The following is an 11,276-nucleotide window of genomic DNA, read 5'->3' as shown; positions in this document are numbered from 1 at the left end:
TCTCTTTTTTCTTTCTTCACTTTCTTTTTCGTTCTGTTTTTTCTTCATTTGATTGTCACAATAATTTGTTGTTTCACTTTTCATACCAGAGCATGCATCTAACTTTTTATTACAGCTATTGATTGGTGTACCACATAATCACACATTTGATGAAACCAGTTAAGATACTATTCGTTAATAGAGAGATATGTGTTTTAAAAAACAACAAGAAATACAATTTTCAATGACATATCTATCATTTTGATTACAAGAAATTATATTTTTCACATTAAAAATAAAGGTAAAAGCATATATTTGTCTCTCAATTAATGGAAAAGATTATTATTCTAGAACACACATCCATACCTTGGGAAAACAAAGCTATGGGAGGAGCTCTAGAACACCCTATGTGTAACATTAGTTATATAAGGGTGATAAATGGATGGTTCTATTTGATTTATTTTTAAAGAAAATTATTCTTTTAAAAATCACTATTTCAGTAAAGTATTTTATAAATCATTTTTTTTTCTAGAAAATACTTAATTTTTTTTTAAAACAAGTATTTTTTATTTTATTTTAAGAAACACATTAAAAAATATAATTTTTTGAACTTTTAAAAAAGTCATTTTTTACAACATTGTACAAAGCATGTGAGGTTGAAGGTTCTATGAATAAATTTTTTAACATATATTTATATATCTTATGTATTTAAGAACATACTTTTAATATTAATCACATTTATATATCTTATCATTCATCTCTAACTACTATCTTAGCAATTGCTACTAAGAATATAATATATACTAGTCAGAATTCATATTTAATAATAGTCCTTTAATAGTGCTTTCTAGCACAACGCTGTTAAATATAATATGAAAGATCATTAACATTGTTTTTTTAAACAAGCGTTGTTAAATTCGATAGGCGAATATAGCTTTAAGAATGCTTTCTTCAAGGAATGTTGGTGTATGTTTGCCTAAGATATTCAAGAACATTTTTTTAAGCAAACATGGTTGATTTGAATCTATTTAATAACACTTGCTTGAATAAGTGTTGTTAAAAGTGACATATCAACTACACTCATTACCATAAGTGTTGTTAAAAGTCACACATTTAATCATGTTTGTTTTAATGAGCGCTGTTAAAAGTTAAATGTTCAAAATACGTTTGTTTTAGCTATTACTTAATATGTATTTATGAAATTATTTAATTTTTATTTTGAAAGATATAATTCAAGTAAATATTACACGAAAATAATTCAAATTGTTAACATAAACTTATATGCTAGTTTTTCATATATAACACAACTTGGTTATACATATTCTTAATTACCAACCAATATTATTAAAATAAAATATTAAGGTATGTGATTTGACACAATAAAAACTCATATCTGGTAAGTAAATTATGTTATTTGTCATCCTATTATCAAAAGTTGAACATAATATGACAACTAAAGAATTTTGATATTTAACAACACTTTTTAAGTAAACATGGTTGATTTGAATCTGTTTAACAACATTTGCTTAAATAAGTGTTGTTAAATGTGACATATCAACGATGCTAATTACCATAAGTGTTGCTAAAGTCATATATTTAACAACGTTTGCTTTAATGAACATGGTTAACAGTTATATATTCAAAAAGCGCTTCTTTTAGTGAGTGCGAATCTTTGCAGATTTAAAAACAAAACATCACGTACAATAATATATTTATTATTCAATATTCTATTTCTCTTACTCTTATTCTCCTCTTAATTTCTCTCTTCAAGCAAGTTATTAGCTTTTGATTTCTATTTTCGAATACAGGGTGAATCATTATCTTATTTTACTTTATTTATTTTTCTTTGATTCATTATTGTTGTTTGCATTTACATCTATGTTAACTGCTTATTTTATAATATAGGAAATGTCAATGTTGAAACTAGATGGAGTTGTTGGTGATTTACCAAACTTGCAATCTATGAATGTATTTCTTGTGTTTGACTATTATTTTTTTATCCATATTTTCTATTTAAATTTAAATTTGATTTTTATTATGTTGAATTTAAATTATGTCTTTATGTCTTCTTATTTCTTCAGTTAAGGGAGAGAAAAAATTCATAGATTTGTTATTTATATTTTCATCATATTCGTCCCTTTCATTACTGCATATAATTTTCTGGTTTAATGGATTTGAACTAAAGGAGATCAGTTCATGCAATGGTTTATGAATTAGGTTTTCAGAATAATGTTTATATTGTCAAATCTCTGGTTAATGTGGTGGAATTTGACATGTTTGTTACGTGTTTGATATAATGTATTAGAGATATTTTGCCTTAGTTAAAAGTAGACATTTAACATCACTTGTTTTAGTGAGCGCAGTTAAATGTCTACTTCAACAACGCTTAAAAAATGTTGTTGAATGACAATTATAAGTACTATTATTTTGGCATAGTGATTTATCAGAATTTAATTTAAATATAAAATCGAAATGAGGGTGAGAATGAAAAAACACATAAGAAAGTGAAAGTTGAGATACTAGAGGAAATTGAAAAGCTAATAACACTATTTGTGAATATTTATTTTTAGGATGAATTAAATATTTATCTAAAATAAATATATATTAGATATAATCGATGAATTTGAATTTATCCATTAATAAAATTATATATTAATTAATGAATATGTATGAATTTAATTTTGGGATCAAATCATGTATTATACTAAAATCCCAATACTATGTTTATAGAGTGCAAGGTACTAGACATGAGCCTAATACAAGAGAACTACAAGACACAAATATAATTGGCCAACCACAAGATCATTGTGGCATTATTTCTTTTGTCACAATGTCATACCATTTGTCCATAAACCCGTTGACCACCATGAATTGGGCTAGGACTTTGATTTCACTTTGGGATGCCTAAAAATGGAGCACATCTGTTGTCTCACTTTTTGTACTACTCGATATATCATTACTTTTGATTGGTTGAATTTTTTTTATTTAAGTTAAAATTGCAATTATTAAATATTTTTTTAACAAATCAATTCTCGTAGCACAAAGAAATGAAACAATAGATGTATACCCCTAAAAAGAGTGTATATAAAAAAATGAAGAATTTAAGAAAAACAAGTACAAACATTTTTATACTGAAAACAGATGAAGAAAGAAAAGATGTACTGAAAAACATTTAGAACATAGAAGAAAGAGCTAAAAATAGATAAAAGGCAGGGAACTTTATTTTGAATGGGCTCCCTATAGGGCAAGTTACATTTGCCTTTTAACATGTAATTAAATAGTTCACGCATGTCAACTCTGTTTAATATTAAAAAAAATGGTATTTTGTCCTTTTACTTATTTTCTACCATATTATACTCGACTATAACTGTTGGAAATTGTTAAAAAAATGATATTTTAATATGGTTTAAATACAATTAATGAGATCATTAATAGGGATATTGATGTGTTAAATGGAAAAAATTTGTAAGTCTCATGTTGTTTGGAGAAGGGAAGTTAAAATGTTTTATAAGCCTTAAGTTACAACTTGGAGTGTGTCCAAGGGGTACAATTGATTTTGTAAGTGAGTCAGGACCCACACAAACAAAATCTCTCCACATGTGCAGCCGGATTTTTGACAACATTCTTTCTCTTTCTTTCCATGACATTATAGAACGTACTACGAAACGTCTTAAAGAGAGCGACTTAGCTGTGACTTAGTCAGTAAAGATTATTTCATGTCATTCAGAATTGTTGCAAGCCACGCAAACAACAATAACATTTTTAGATATTGCAATATTATCTCAATGGTGTTTTAACATTGGTTCTTAAACTAAGAACCATTCCCCACAAAGTATCACCATTGGAATTTGGAGATGAATGGGTTGGAAACTAGTTCAGGACATTCACTTTTAGACATTAAATAAACTGTCACACACAAAAATTTTAAGAGGTAAAATGGGTGTGTCATGCTCTCACATTCACACAAATGCTCTAGTTCCAATTATCAAATGCTAGGAGGAACCTATAAACTCGTCAAAATTGGCAACACGATGAAATAAAAAGGAAATTTGCCCAACATATGTGAGAAGAAAAGTGGTTGATTCTATTGGTCCATTGATTTCCGACTTTTTTTTTTTTTACTATCAAACATATTCCCTCATTACTTTCGAGGTGTGTGATTGTCATTTTCAACGAGTGTCGCTCCCATGAATTGAACCATTTATCTTTTAATTATCCGAAAATTTATGAGAGTCTTACACAACTAGACCAACATCTTACTGATACTAATAGAATAAGAACCGACTCAAGACATCTTTTTATTTAGGTTTGTTTGATAGGCATGGCAGAAAGTCCATCGTACCATTGTTGTGAGAACTGGACCGTACTAGGCGGTCCGATTGATTTAATCACTGACTGAACTTGAAAATGTTTTTGGTTTATAGTCTTAACCGAATGAGAGTTGAACCGCTTTAAATTGAGAAAATTTTGGTTTGACTTTGTTAAACCTGATTAAACCAGAATAACTCGGGAAGTAAACCGGACGGTTTAGTTAAAATTAAAAAATGAAATACTACTCTAATCTTTTGTTTTATTCCGGTCCAAAAATATTGAGATGTATTATACATAATTATTAATTATATAAAATTTTACATTTATATATAATTATATATTTATTGATAAAGCAGTTAAACATGATACAGGACCTTCTCTTGTTTGATATTTGGCTCGGGTTTCAAAAGTTTTATTATCCTCCTACGTTTACCTACTATATTTTCTATCACATTAAATGAACTATATTAAAAATGAATAAGATAACATAGTATAACATTTTTCTCTCATATCCTAACACACAATGCCTATTATTATCATTATCATCACCACTATATTAATGTCATTGTTATAAATAAGAATTCATCTTGTTCATATTGTATCAAGTTATCATATTCTTATTCTCGTACTCTATACCTTATTAATTAATTATGTTTTTATTCTATCATCGCCACAAAACTCACCCTTATTTTTTTAGTAGTAATGGTATAATTTTCATTTGCACAAGATTGGAGAAATATTACAAGGCTGGTCTTGACTTGAATTCAAAGACATGTTTAACTATTTGTTTAATAGGTTATCTAGTTAACAATCTTTGAATGAACACATGATCCTTATCACGTGGCTACATAGTATATATTTGAGCACTGAAACCCATTCCAACTTGTATACTACTTCCTAATTCCTATTTAATTTCAGGTTTATGTCCTACATTTGGCTGATGAAAGTGGCCAAGGGTTGAAATTTCTAATACATGAACTAAATTCCAAAATTGATTTTATTTTATTTTATTTTATTTTATTTTTACATTCCATGTCAACACCTTTGATCCTCAGCACTCTGAATCAACAATAACTACTAACTACAACTCAACACTGATACTAAAAAAAGAGGTCCAATGCCTAAGACCTCTATTTAGTGAGGTATGGATATGATAGATATATGCAGTCTAATTTCAAAAGTGAGAAACTATTTTCATGTTTTTAACTTAAGACATCGCGGTCACTAAGCAACAATGGTTGCACCAAACTCACCCTCTTCAACATTGATACTACGACAATGCCAAAAATCCATCAGGTGGTCACAAGTTTTTCAATATCTTCTCACCTGATACCCCATCAGCAACAAGAATAGATGTAATTTCCCTGTCCAAATATTTTTATAGCCACATTCCCCTGTCAAACTATCATGAGGTTGAGATATTACAGGCACAATTTTAACACCAGAAGATTCCCAGTCTTTAAATCTATCCTATAAATAAGAATATGCAGTTATTAGAATAAAGTCCAATGAAAATAGAAAGGTCCAGATTGTTAAGCCAATAAACAACTATACTAACCAGATAAGCCATTCTCAGTAGGTTTTTAGCCCCATAATATAACCTCTTGCTCACAGCAATCCTGATTCAATAAGTGAACGAATTGGACTGTAATTCAGTAAACAAAGATGTAAATGGGTTAAAGTGCATACCAAATACAAGTGTAAAGAAGGCCTAGAATTAATAGCACGTTGCATTATTGAATGTTTCTGTTAGGGGTGAGCGTGAGACGGGTTAAACATGTTTCTCACCCTCCCTAAATATTGATCAGGTTAATTTTTTGAACTCGAACCCGTTCCTAAGTAGTATGTGACGCATAAGGGACAAATCTAAAATAAGACAAGTTAAGATAGAGACACGCCTAGGTTGAAAAATGACAAAATAACAAACATATATTTTTTTCTGAGATACTTAAACTTGCACAATCAAAATTATGCATATAAAATTAAATAAAATCTACATATCACATACATCAGTATATAAACTACAAACCATAAATTGTATCATTCAAACTAAAAACTATCACAATCACGTGACTGGAAATTATAGACGATATTAAAAATTTCAGAATAATTTAAATTGCCAAATATCAACATAAGTTAAAGTGTTCTTGTATATGATAAGTGGTGTGAATATATTGTGTGAGCTTGCAAATATTTGAGTTATGTGGGCTGAAAATAATGAGTATTGATAAATACTTATTCAACTATTCTTGATGTATAACTATAAGGGACGAGTCGACTGACCGGACATAGACCCAAACTCGTCCTTTTTTGACGACGGGTGTACCCCTTTTAATCATGTCTGTCCTTTTTTATTTATTTGGACGGGTCAGACCCATCCCTAAGTCATTGCATTGAGACATGTCTACGAGTCGGGTCAGGTCTTGTTCACCTCTAGATTCTATAGTGTATTGAAAAATGTGCTTGATGAATGACTGATGAATAAATTTGTAATTAACAAAGACAATGAAATTCTTAGGAAAGATACATTAAACTTTTTTAGAAAAACTTTTATGAAGGCCTAAATAATATTTATGATTAAATTATAATTATAATTATATTTTTAATGTACTATCAATATTTTATTGATCGTCTTTGGATAGATACTTCTTCACACAAGTTTTTCTGTAAACTTTTTACCAATACAACCACAATCAACACCACTACATATAGGAGCCTTCAGATATTGAAGCAAGAGATTTAAAAAATGAGCGCCCTTTTCTCATGGAGGAGCCCAATGGAATGTTTTAGCAAAACCCTTTCCAAAGAAAGCAAAGACAGTGGCAAAACATTAGTTTGAGGAGCCATGGCCTCATTTTAATATAAAAGGTGATACGAAGAATATTATGGATAATCTCGTGTAAGCCCAAGAGGCAAAAACACATTTCGTGTAAAGAATCTATTTTTTTTGTCAAAAAGTATCATTGGAGTTGTTGGGACCTGACCATGGGAGACAAGCAACTCAAAGAGAAATAAACATCTATTATGAGAAGCCATTGATATGTTAACCTAATAGTTTATGAATGTAAGCTGTAAAAGTTCAAGGTTCCTTTGATGGCTATCAAGCTTGTTTAATAGAAATGAAGGGAGGAGAATTTGAAATGAAGAGATGAAATAAAGACTCGAGAATAAAAAAATACCTTTTCTATATTGATTTGCAATGAATTAAATGAATGAATATAAGAGAAAGAGCTAATCTCCTTATAAACATAACAACTAACTCAAAATAGAAAGAAAATAGAAAACTAACTAACAGATTTAACTAAAAGTAAAGTTTCTAATGAAGGAAAGGAAAGCTAAAACACAATGAATCAATCTAAATCATCTTGTTGGGCTTCTTGAATGGGCACCTTCATATCTTGATGAGTTTTCAACAGCTTCCCACAAGCTGGCAAGTGTATGTCAATCATATTAAGCTTGGAAATTAACTTCTTGAATGGTAAAGGATTAAAGGATTTGGTGAAGATGTCGACTATATGTTGAGAGGTGGATATGGGAAGAAGATGAATGGTTTTATTGATGACATGCTCACAAACAACGTGACAATCTATTTCCATGTGTTTTGTTTTCTTGTGAAAGACTGTATTGACGGCTATATGTAATGCGGATTTGTTATGACAGTGGATGTTAATAGGCGAAGAATGACTATATCCTAAGTCCTTCATGAGATAGGTGAGCCATTGGGCTCACATGAAGCCATGTAGGGATGGCAACATGTGCGGACGGGCGCAAATAGTGTTTTCCCGTTCCCAAACTCATAATATTTGTGGGTACCCGTACGGGTAGTTGATATTTGCGGTACCCAATGAGTTTTCATTTTTAATTATATATTTATATAATTTGTGATAATCAATATGTAAAAATAATTATTACATGAATAATATAATATTCATATGATAAATTTATGATCATAGACAAATAGCTGTAATTTATTATGAACTAATAATAATTTATATGATATATAATATTAAAATAATAATAAAAAACTATAATATATATAAAAAATTAATTATAAACTAAATTTATAAATTTGAAGGTACCCATAGGGTGAGTGATGAGCAACACATTATACATAACCTTAATTTAGCATGATTGATGATTCTTGGTGCCTAGTTGACTTTGTTTCACATGGTTTAGTGTTTTAGACTTTATTGGACTAATATTCCTAAAATGAGTTAATTTGGGATTATTTGGTCTGATTAAATATATTATCATTTTCAGATCACATTTGACATCAATGACATTTTGGGCTTATGGAAGTCGATGATATGTGTTGAAGTGAAGATTGTATTTTTATTTTAGGAGTTGTTTTTATTGTAATTTAGCTTTGGGCCCATTGTTTAGGCCCTATTCGGCTTTATGTGCGTTGGAGGGGTTAAATTCGGATTCCCCACTCCAAACATGCACACTTTACATTTCCTCACTTTGAAACATAAACTCATTTTAGTTTTCCCTCTTTTGCTCTGCTAGGGATTCACTCCTTCTTCATTTTTCATTTTCGGTTTGTTCTTCCATTGCCATGGAAGGCTAAATTTCTGGACTAAGTTTCTTTGGTAATGTATCACAAATCTGGAGATTTTGTCATTAATGCATTTTCGGTTTCTTTATTGATGATTTCTTTTATCTCATTTCTGAATATGGTTTGCTTAATTCCATTGCTTAGAAATTGGTTGGTTGAGTTTATCTTCGCTTAGTTGATTTACTCTCTATAGTGCATAACTGCTTAGTTCGTGTGAATTTGTTAATCGTTTTATGCTTATACTGATTTCGCCTAGTTAGAGGTTTAGGTCCTGGAGCCTTGAATTGATTAATTCTTAGTTAATTGATTCTCAACAAATTCAGAAGTTAATGGTTGGAATATGAAAATAATCTTTTGAAACCGAGAATTGAGTTGTGAATAAACAAACCAAAAGGATTTAGCCATTCTATCATATTGTTATTTACTGTTTCTGATTTTGCTTATTGTTCTTACTAATCCAACATCAAAACCTCCCTTTGTGTGTGTGAGTATAAGGTGGTTGAATCTTTGCTTGAAAGATAATCCTTGAGAAACAACATAGGAGTCACTTCCTAGTACTACAGTTCTTAATTGTTATATTATTTGCATCGGGTACGACCTCGATCAAATTTGGCGCCGTTGCCGGGGATTATCGGTTCTTGTCAAAGGTTATTAGTATAGTATATTGTGTGTCTTAGAATAACCATTCTTTTTGGGTTTCAAAATCTGCATGTAGCATTCACTGTTTGTTGTTTGTTGTCTTGTTTAACTATTTGCATGTTGGTTGATTCAGGTGTATGTTGGTTAATATAGTTGTGGTTGGAAGTTTTGCACGAAACTTTGTTTTCACATTTCTTTCATCACATATTGAATACTAGATGCATCATAGTCAATCACCTTGCTGCTGGTTGTGAGATACAAACAAGTAGTGACTAGTTTTACTATTGACTTTCTATTTTTGGCATAACTTTGGAATCTTTGGTTAATCAGAATTGGACATATTCTATATGCAATTGAGGTAGAAAAATCCAACGATTATTTCTATACACACTACATCTATAGAACCCACCCTGAAAATCCAAAAAGAGTTTGTTTACTTTGTTACATTTAATTAAATTAGTTAGACTTTGAGTTTTGTCCTGAAACTTTTTGTGGATGTTTCCTATGATATTAGGATTTTATTGATGCAAATTTTTGGTTGATTACTGAAATTTAACATGTATTTCACTTACTACCCTACATGGTTCTTACTACTGCATTTAGTGTATGACTAGGGGAAATCGTAACTCTTTGTATCCAATAAATCCTGAAATTGATAGAACATTTCATAGTTTGGTTAGACAAGTTAGGAATTTAAATTTAGATAGTGAGTCTTTTCATCTTAGTTTTAATCTACCTAATAATGATACTAATTCTGCTGTTTCTGTGCATTCTGTCGCATACTCTGAAAATATGGCTGAACCACCTCCAATCTCACGTGAAAGGACATTAAGGGAGTTGGCTGCATCCAATTTCACATACGAAAGCTTGTGTATCCAGTATCCCAATGAGGATGTGCCTTATGTGCTCAAAATTGGACTAATCCATTTTTTGTGTAAGTTTCATGGACTTGCAGGTGAGTGTCCTCATAAGCATCTTAAGGAGTTCCACATTGTATGTCCCACCATGAAGCCTCGTGATGTCTAAGAGGATCACATATGTTTGAAGGCATTCCCATATTCACTTGATGGCGCTTCAGAAGATTGGATTTATTACTTGCCTCTAGGACCACTGCAATCAGAAAAGATATTTCTGAAATCACACAACTACATGCAGAAGGTTTATATGAATATTGGGAGAGATTCAAGAGACTATGTGCAAGCTGCCCCTATCATCAGATCTTTGAACAATTCCTCATACAATATTTCTATGAGGGTCAGAACAACATGGAGAGGAATATTATTGATACTGCTAGTGGTGGTACACTTGGAGATATGACCCCTTTTGAGGCTAGAGGTTTGATTGAGAAGATGTTTTCCAACTCTCAATAGTTCAGTGCAAGAAGTAGTGATGTTATAATGGTCAAAGGTGTCCATGATGTTGGGACAGATTCGGTGAGGCAAGATAAACTTGAGAAAAAAATTGACTCCCTTGCTACCTTGGTCACTCAACTTGTCATGAATCAGCAGAAACCTCCACTTGCAGCACGAGATTGTGGCATTTGCACCGCAATTGACCATTATGCTGATGTTTGTCCTTCTCTCTTGGAGCCCAAAACTGGTGACCATCCTGAGGCCTGTGCTGCAAATATTTACAACAACAGACCTCAACAACAACAACAACAGAATTATGATCCTCCATCAAGCAGATACAACCCTGGTTGGAGGAATCATCCAAATCTTAGATGGTCTGATCCTTCATAGGCTCATCCAGGGCCACCATTTCAGAATAATAATGTTGCACAAAATAG

This window comes from Lupinus angustifolius, chromosome LG03 (genome assembly GCF_001865875.1).
Source record: "Lupinus angustifolius cultivar Tanjil chromosome LG03, LupAngTanjil_v1.0, whole genome shotgun sequence".
Classification (NCBI taxonomy): domain Eukaryota; kingdom Viridiplantae; phylum Streptophyta; class Magnoliopsida; order Fabales; family Fabaceae; genus Lupinus; species Lupinus angustifolius.
This window is presented reverse-complemented; position numbering follows the sequence as displayed.